At 51.1% G+C, this 7,500-nt stretch overlaps 1 non-coding gene across 1 annotated transcript; it reads right to left on the reverse strand.

The window, feature by feature from the left end:
- Positions 1-6,178: 6,178 nt before the first annotated feature.
- LOC137270366 (5S ribosomal RNA) lies at positions 6,179-6,297 on the reverse strand. The gene has a single exon (XR_010955292.1). It is a non-coding gene; the product is annotated as a 5S ribosomal RNA (ribosomal RNA).
- Positions 6,298-7,500: the final 1,203 nt, after the last annotated feature.

Raw genomic sequence — 7,500 nt, forward strand, 5'->3', positions numbered from 1 at the left:
CGGACTATTATTGTCTACAATTACAAGTTCACGTCGCAATGTTTGTCTTTAATTCGGACAGGCTGTCGCCGCCAAGACTGGAGTGAGTGAGTGAGTCACTTACGAGCGCTTCTTTCACTCACCTTCGAGTGAGTGAGGGAGGCGTTTTAGAACGCTTCGCCGAGTTGCGAAGAATAACCGAAACACAGAGAAACTGCAGCCAAGTCGGGAATGCGTGCAGAAGTAAGACAGAGTCCCTTGACCAAAAGGCAAAGACAAGTCGAACTTTATTTCCAAGTGGTTCTGGAAACCATTGTCTTTCATTCCAACGCCAGAAAACACTCCGTCCGCCGTCACAAAAATACACGTCCGCCATTCCGGCAGGCTTCATTTCACTTACAGGTGGCTAGGGAAACCACTGTCTTTAATTCAAAACGTACACGTCCGCCATTCCGGCAAGCTTAATTTTACTTACAGGTGGCTAGGAAAACATTGTCTTCATTTCCTACACAGAACACACTCCGTCCGCCGTCACCAAAATACACGGCCGCCATTCCGGCAGGCTTCATTTCACTTACAGGTGGCTAGGGAAACCACTGTCTTTAATTCAAAACGTACACGTCCGCCATTCCGGCAAGCTTAATTTTACTTACAGGTGGCTAGGAAAACATTGTCTTTACTTCCTACACAAGAAAACACTCCGTCCGCCGTCACAAAAATACACGTCCGCCATTCCGGCAGGCTTCATTTCACTTACAGGTGGCTAGGAAAACACTGTCTTTCATTCCTACACAAGAAAACGCTCCGTCCGCCATCATTAAAAATACATGTCCGCGATGAAAGACCTTGCAAGACCTTGTAAGACCTACAGGGCACAGTCAGGCTTATTCGTATTTACAACTGCCTACCCCCACACCATTGTCTTTCATTCCAACACTAAGTGAATTCCCCCCTTACAAAAACACATGTCCTCGATTCCCCTACAAAGTAAGTAGTGAGACACCACGGTCCCTTGACCAAGAGATACGGGCAGGTTCAAGTTGACTTATGTCTGGCTAGGAAAACAATCGTCTTTCATTCCAACGCCAGAAAACACTCCGTCCGCCGTCACGAAACTACACGTCCGCCATTCCGGCAGGCTTCATTTCACTTACAGGTGGCTAGGAAAACATTGTCTTTACTTCCTACACAAGAAAACGCTCCGTCCGCCGTGACAAAAATACACGTCCGCCATTCCGGCAGGCTTCATTTCACTTACAGGTGGCTAGGAAAACATTGTCTTTACTTCCTACACAAGAAAACGCTCCGTCCGCCGTGACAAAAATACACGTCCGCCATTCCGGCAGGTTTAATTTTACTTACAGGTGGCTAGGGAAACCACTGTCTTTAATTCAAACACAACACCCAATGCCGCAAGTGCGTCCGTGGCCCGGCACATACGTACACGTCCGCCATTCCGGCAGGCTTCATTTCACTTACAGGTGGCAAGGAAAACATTGTCTTTCATTCCCACACAAGAAAACGCTCCGTCCGCCATCGTTAAAAAATACATGTCCGCGATGTAAGACCTCGTCAGACCTCGTAAGACCTACAGGGCACAGTCAGGCGCATTCGCATTTACAATTGCCGACCCAGAACCATTGTCTTTCATTCCAACACTCCGCGAATTCCCCGCCACAACAACCCATGTCCGCGATTCCCCTACAAAGTCAAACGCCCACGTCACCACCACGCACCAAAATCATCACAGACAAACAACGCCAACGCAGACCAAACGTCGACGCCGCTCAGGGCAACCCACCAACGACGCAAGTGCGGCAGCGCGAACGGTAAGCTGGCGGGGCACCGCCGACAACATAATCGCACGGACGGCGCACCGTGCCAAGCCTCCCGTCGCACCCCGCAAGTCCAAACTCAAATCGAAGCCGAAAAGGGTTGCTTGCGGCAACGGGGCGACACACAAAGCCAACACGGGAGCACGTCCCACAGGTCACTCCCACAAAACACAATCCAAAAAGGCGCACCCCCAAAGGACTGCAAAACAGGGGACGGCGGCACGCCCGTCACGCCATACCTCCAAAAACATGCATCCCACAACGCGTCCCACAGGTCACTCTCAAAAACACAATCTGAAAAAGCGCACCTCAACGGACTGAAAAACGGGACGGCGGCACGCCCGTCACGCCATACCTCCAAAAACAGGCATCCCACAACGCGCCCCACAGGTCACTCTCAAAAACACAATCCAAAAAAGCGCACCTCAACGGACTGAAAAACGGGACGGCGGCACGCCCGTCACGCCATACCTCCAAAAACAGGCATCCCACAACGCGCCCCACGGGTCACTCTCAAAAACACAATCTAAAAAAGCCCACCTCAACGGACTGAAAAACGGGACGGTGGCACGCATGCCACACCATACCTCCAAAAACATGCACCCCACAACGCGCCCCACAGGTCACTCTCAAAAACACAATCCAAAAAAGCCCACCTCAACGGACTGAAAAACGGGACGGCGGCACGCATGCCACACCATACCTCCAAAAAACATGCATCCCACAACGCGTCCCACAGGTCACTCTCAAAAACACAATCTGAAAAAGCGCACCCCAACGGACTGCAAAAAGGGACGGCGGCACGCCCGTCACGCTATACCTATATAAAAGGCCATCCCAGAACGCGCCCCACAGGTCACTCTCAAAAACACAATCCAAAAAAGCGCACCTCAACGAACTGAAAAACGGGACGGCGGCACGCCCGTCACGCCATACCTCCAAAAACAGGCATCCCACAACGCGCTCCACAGGTCACTCTCAAAAACACAATCTAAAAAAGCGCACCTCAACGAACTGAAAAACGGGACGGCGGCACGCCCGTCACGCCATACCTCCAAAAACAGGCATCCCACAACGCGCCCCACGGGTCACTCTCAAAAACACAATCTGAAAAAGCGCACCTCAACGGACTGAAAAACGGGACGGCGGCACGCCCGTCACGCCATACCTCCAAAAACATGCATCCCACAACGCGCCCCACAGGTCACTCTCAAAAGCACAATCTAAAAAAGTCCACCTCAAAGGACTGAAAAACGGGACGGCGGCACGACCGGCACGCCATATCTCAAAAAACATGCATCCCACAACGCGCCCCACGGGTCACTCTCAAAAGCACAATCTAAAAAAGTCCACCTCAAAGGACTGAAAAACGGGACGGCGGCACGCCCGTCATGCCATACCTCCAAAAACATGCATCCCACAACGCGTCCCACAGGTCACTCTCAAAAACACAACCTAAAAAAGCGCGCCGCAACGGGCCGGCTCGATTTTTCGTCTTTACCCTAACTTCTGCCCTAACACTATCCGTTAGCTCGATTTGTGGTGCTAACCCTAAGTCCAGCCCTAACCGTATCCGTTAAGTCCATTTGCGGTGCTAACCCTAGCTCTTGCCCTAACCGTATCCGTTCACTTCATCTACGGTGCTAACCCTAACTTCTGCCCTAACCGTATCCGTTAGCTCGATTTGTGGTGCTAACCCTAAGTCCAGCCCTAACCGTATCCGTTAAGTCCATTTGCGGCGCTAACCCTAGCTCTTGCCCTAACCGCATCCGTTCACTTCATTTCTGGTGCTAACCCTAACCCTTGCCCTAACCGCATCCGTTCACTTCATCTATGGTGCTAACCCTAAGTCCTGCCCTAACCGTATCCGTTAAGTCCATTTGCGGCGCTAACCCTAGCTCTTGCCCTAACCGCATCCGTTCACTTCATTTCTGGTGCTAACCCTAACCCTTGCCCTAACCGCATCCGTTCACTTCATCTATGGTGCTAACCCTAAGTCCTGCCCTAACCGTATCCGTTAAGTCCATTTGCGGCGCTAACCCTAGCTCTTGCCCTAACCGCATCCGTTCACTTCATTTCTGGTGCTAACCCTAACCCTTGCCCTAACCGCATCCGTTCACTTCATCTATGGTGCTAACCCTAAGTCCTGCCCTAACCGTATCCGTTAAGTCCATTTGCGTTGCTAACCCTAAGTCCTGCCCTAACCGTATCCGTTAAGTCCATTTGCGTTGCTAACCCTAAGTCTTGCCCTAACCGTATCCGTTAAGTCGATTGGTGGTGCTAACCCTAACTCTTGCCCTAACCGTATCCGTTCACTCCATTTGTGGTGCTAACCCTAACCCTTGCCCTAACCGTATCCGTTAAGTCGATTGGTGGTGCTAACCCTAACCCTAACCGTATCCGTTAGCTCGATTTCTAGTGCTAACCCTAACTTCTGCCCTAACAGTATCCGTTCACTTCATTTCTGGTGCTAACCCTAACCCTTGCCCTAACCGCATCCGTTCACTTCAATTCTGGTGCTAACCCTAACTTCTGCCCTAACCGTATCCGTTCACTTCATTTCTGGTGCTAACCCTAACTTCTGCCCTAACCGTATCCGTTCACTTCATATCTGGTGCTAACCCTAGGTCTTGCCCTAACCGTATCCGTTCACTTCATATCTGGTGCTAACCCTAAGTCCAGCCCTAACCGTATCCGTTAAGTCCATTTGCGGTGCTAACCCTAGCTCTTGCCCTAACCGTATCCGTTCACTTCATCTACGGTGCTAACCCTAACTTCTGCCCTAACAGTATCCGTTACCATCATTTCTGGTGCTAACCCTAACCCTTGCCCTAACCGCATCCGTTCACTTCATTTCTGGTGCTAACCCTAACTTCTGCCCTAACCGTATCCGTTCACTTCATCTATGGTGCTAACCCTAACTCTTGCCCTAACCGTATCCGTTCACTTCATCTACGGTGCTAACCCTAACTTCTGCCCTAACCGTAGCCGTTAGCTCGATTTGTGGTGCTAACCCTAAGTCCAGCCCTAACCGTATCCGTTAAGTCCATTTGCGGTGCTAACCCTAGCTCTTGCCCTAACCGCATCCGTTCACTTCATCTACGGTGCTAACCCTAACTTCTGCCCTAACCGTATCCGTTAGCTCGATTTGTGGTGCTAACCCTAAGTCCAGCCCTAACCGTATCCGTTAAGTCCATTTGCGGCGCTAACCCTAGCTCTTGCCCTAACCGCATCCGTTCACTTCATTTCTGGTGCTAACCCTAACTTCTGCCCTAACCGTATCCGTTCACTTCATCTATGGTGCTAACCCTAAGTCCAGCCCTAACCGTATCCGTTAAGTCCATTTGCGGCGCTAACCCTAAGTCTTGCCCTAACCGTATCCGTTAAGTCGATTGGTGGTGCTAACCCTAACTCTTGCCCTAACCGTATCCGTTCACTCCATTTGTGGTGCTAACCCTAGGTCTTGCCCTAACCGTATCCGTTCACTTCATCTACGGTGCTAACCCTAACCCTTGCCCTAACCGTATCCGTTAAGTCGATTGGTGGTGCTAACCCTAACCCTAACCGTATCCGTTAGCTCGATTTCTAGTGCTAACCCTAACTTCTGCCCTAACAGTATCCGTTCACTTCATTTCTGGTGCTAACCCTAACCCTTGCCCTAACCGCATCCGTTCACTTCAATTCTGGTGCTAACCCTAACTTCTGCCCTAACCGTATCCGTTCACTTCATTTCTGGTGCTAACCCTAACTTCTGCCCTAACCGTATCCGTTCACTTCATATCTGGTGCTAACCCTAGGTCTTGCCCTAACCGTATCCGTTCAATTCATCTATGGTGCTAACCCTAAGTCCTGCCCTAACCGTATCCGTTAAGTCCATTTGCGGTGCTAACCCTAACTCTAGCCCTAACCGCATCCGTTCACTTCATTTCTGGTGCTAACCCTAACTTCTGCCCTAACCGTATCCGTTAACTCGATTTGCGGTGCTTACCTTAACCCTAACCGTATCCGTTCACTCCATTTGCGGTGCTAACCCTAACCCTAACCCTAACCCTTACCGTATCCTTTAACTTCATCTGTGGTGCTAACCCTAGCTTTTGCCCTAACCGTATCCGTTCACTCGATGTGCGTTCTTAACCCTAGCTCTTGCCCTAATCTTAACTTCGTTTAAGGTGCCAGCCCTAGCCCTAGCCAGCCCTGCCCCTTCCCTAACGCGCTCCGTTACCTCCATCCATTTGGGGGGACAAACAACATTCCACGCCCGATATGATGGACAACAAAAGACGGGACGGGCGGACATGCCACGGCGGTCCCACCTACCAGCCTCTCGGACACTTGAACGGAAAAAAAAAAGAAAAGAAAAAAGAGGTCTACAGCACCGGGAGTTCCCAGGCGGTCACCCATCCAAGTACTATCCCGGCCCGACTGGGATTGACTTCGCGGAGCAGACGAGAAGCGGTGCTTTACCAGTGGTGTGGCCGTAGACGTAAGCAAAACCATTTTCACACGATGTCTATCGCGTCTGGAGCAAGCATGCACAGTCACCTAAAAGTGAAAACGTTCGGAATGCCACCACGGGGTATGCGGAAATTAGGTCAAAAAAAGTCAAAACGATCGGGAACTTACCTCGAGGGTGCGATGACCTGCCGTGTTTTCGTCCAAATACCGAGGCAAAAATCACCAGTACGCAGAGTCGCCACTTCAAAATTCAAAACGCTCGGGAACTTACCTCCTGGGTACGATCACCTGCGGTGTTGCCGTGTAAATACCGAGGCCAACATCAACAGTACGCAGAGTAACCTATTGCAAAGTCAAAACGCTCGGTAAGCTACCTCGAGGGTACGATGACCAGCCGTGTTTTCGTCAAAATACCGAGGCCAAAATCACCAGTACGCAGAGTCGCCGCTTCAAAATTCAAAACGCTCGGGAACTTACCTCGAGCCGTGTTGCCGTAAAAATCCCGAGCTCAATATCAAGACTACGCACTTAGGCCCTACGAAAAATCAGAACGCTCGGGCACCTACCTCGAAGTTACGAGGGTCTGCCGGGTTCCCGGAAAAAGCCCGAGCCACAACTCCACTTTCTCCCTAGGGATGCCTCAGGCCCTTCGGGGCCAAAGGCATCATTAGTCCTGCACGCCGGGCCCTGCTCCTTCAGTCCAGACAACTCCCCTTGAAGTCCGCAGGGGACACCCAAATGCCCGGGCCCCGGAGTTCGAGTCTTTCCCAGAGAAAAGGACGAGCTCTTCTGGTTTGACTGCCCTATTTTTAAAGAGTCCCCGGGCCAAAAGGCATCATTAGTCGTGAGACACGAGCCCCAAGCCCGAGAAGCACCTCCACGAATTACGCGGAGAAGACCCCTCCAAGTCTGCGGAAGATACCCAACTTCCGGGATTCCAAGTCTTTACCCGAGAAAAGGACGTGCTCTCCGAGGGTCTCTGCTTGAATTTTAAGTCCCCTCGGACCAAAAGGCATCATTAGTCGCGAACCATGGGCCCCAAATCCGCACCCGAGAAGCACCCCCCAAAAATACGCACAGACCCCGACAGCCTCTCGGGAACTTCAAAATCGAAAGTCTAACTATCCAACGTATTGACGGTCTTTTGCTTTGGGGGATAAAAATTAGGGGAGGGATTTTTTACCAAAAAATTTCCGAAAGTTGGACTTAGAAAAATTTTCCAACTTTTCCC

The sequence above is a fragment of the Haliotis asinina genome, unplaced genomic scaffold (genome assembly GCF_037392515.1).
Source record: "Haliotis asinina isolate JCU_RB_2024 unplaced genomic scaffold, JCU_Hal_asi_v2 scaffold_61, whole genome shotgun sequence".
NCBI classification, from domain to species: Eukaryota; Metazoa; Mollusca; class Gastropoda; order Lepetellida; family Haliotidae; genus Haliotis; species Haliotis asinina.